Source organism: Colobus angolensis, unplaced genomic scaffold (assembly GCF_000951035.1).
Source record: "Colobus angolensis palliatus isolate OR3802 unplaced genomic scaffold, Cang.pa_1.0 Scaffold723, whole genome shotgun sequence".
NCBI lineage: Eukaryota > Metazoa > Chordata > Mammalia > Primates > Cercopithecidae > Colobus > Colobus angolensis.
This window is the reverse complement of record NW_012120966.1, coordinates 192,006-193,863: the sequence shown is the minus strand read 5'-3', so window position 1 is coordinate 193,863 and position 1,858 is coordinate 192,006. Positions and strand designations below refer to the sequence as shown.

Below are 1,858 nucleotides of genomic sequence, written 5' to 3'. Positions count from 1 at the left end.
GGTTGAGGAGGAATTATTTAATTATTTAGGTGCACCAACCCAGTCAGATAAACATCCAAAGGACTCAGTCCTGAACAAAGAGTCAAGCTACATTTTAAGCATTTCGTGGGGCGGGGGGAGATCTGTGCAGGGGGAAGCACATTACAGAAGGGAGAAAAGACAGTTATTCAATTAAGACATGCATTACATTATTTCTTACTTTTCAAGGAACAACATGTTTTACGACTTGACTTGCAGCTGTGCAGCTAGAGAAACAAGGTCTTCACAATGCCTGGGAAAGGGAGAGATAAGGCTCACTAGCCACAGAAGGAAAAGCAGGCAGTTTATTTTAAAGGACTCCAGCTCTTTCTCTTCCTAAAGGGGAACTGGGTTTTCTTACATACAACTGAGTTTTTTGCTTACACATTCTTTGATTTCTTTTAATTCCTGTTCCACCTACAGAGATGATTTTAATCACAAGACAGCAGATGAACATGTAAGTAACTCCCCAGGATCTGTCGGTGTCCAGAGTCATTTGTGGCGCTGTATGGTTTTCCTTTTCCTTCATTTGAAAAAACAGCAGCACTTGGTTTCATCCATTACTTCTACTTCAGTAGGGGCTGTGATGGGTGCATTTGAACGTCCTGCGGTGGGATCATCTGTGTTCAACTCTCCATTTGTAGAACTTACAACCTTGTTTTTGGATTGTTGTATCTTATCTCTGTGTTGATGTGCTTCCCTGTTTGATGACAGGGTAGGATCTTGCTGAACCGCACCCACTGGAGTAGGCAACTGTTCACCAATCCAGTCATATTCATAATCAAACATATATCCTTTTCAATCAAACAAGTCAATAAAAAGCTCTCATAAGCAGTCATAGTCTGGTTTTGTTTTTTAAAAAAGTCTAACCTTCTTACATAACGAAGATACGTTGCCATTTCTGGAAAATTTTCACGTAACACTTCTATTGGTGTAGCCCATTTTGTATCTCCAATTTTCTGATATCTCTCTTTTAATGTGTCGGCCTTTAAGCCTTGCCAAGGAAGACTGTCTCTCAGAAAATACATGAACATGTGACCTAAAGCTTCTAAATCATCTCTTCTACTTTGTCCTTTTCCTAAATGTGTGTTTAAGCTCGTATATCTAGCTGTTCCCATGGGGCCCTTGTGTTCTCTGTATGGTATGTGTTTGTCTGTGGATCAATATATTTCTTTGCCAAACCAAAATCTATAATATGAATAACTTGCTGGGCTTTGTTTCCTGGTCGTCCTATTAACAAGTTCTCAGGTTTTACATCTTTGTATATCAAATTCTTTGAAAGGACATATTCCATGAGAGAAATCAGTTGTAGAGCTATCACCTGAAGTGTTTTAAAAGAAAATGTTCTGTCACACAAGTCAAACAAATATTCCAAACTAGGTCCCAGCAGTTCCAGCACCATAGCATTGTATTTACCACAAGGCCAGAAATAGTAAACTTGAGGTATACGGTCTCCAGGTCCTAACTGCTTATAGAATCTGTTTTCCAAAGGTAGCTGTGGTGCTTTGATTTCATGGGCTCCAGCTTAATTGCCACATATTTATTTGCGTATAATTTTTTCCCTCAGAGGCGCAGCCACCAGCAGCGGGGTCGGTCCCGGGCGCATGCTGAGACCCTAGCCTGTCAGTAAGCTCCCGAGGGGGCAGTGGCGGCCGCATATCTCACCCGCGGGCGGCCGGACGAGGAAAGCGAACCACGCAGGGAGCTGGCGAGCGAGGTAGAGGGGAACGAGCGAGAGAGGGAGGTAACGCAGGGCGGCTCGGATTCAATCCCTACACTGCCGCCGGTGCTTCCTACCGCCGCTGCTGGCCAGAGAGTCGCCGCCCGAGCCGCTGTGGTC

General features: G+C 43.8%; 1 pseudogene; it reads right to left on the bottom strand.

Moving 5' to 3' along the window:
• Window positions 1-510: 510 nt before the first annotated feature.
• LOC105501560 lies at window positions 511-1,575 on the bottom strand (annotated as a pseudogene).
• Window positions 1,576-1,858: the final 283 nt, after the last annotated feature.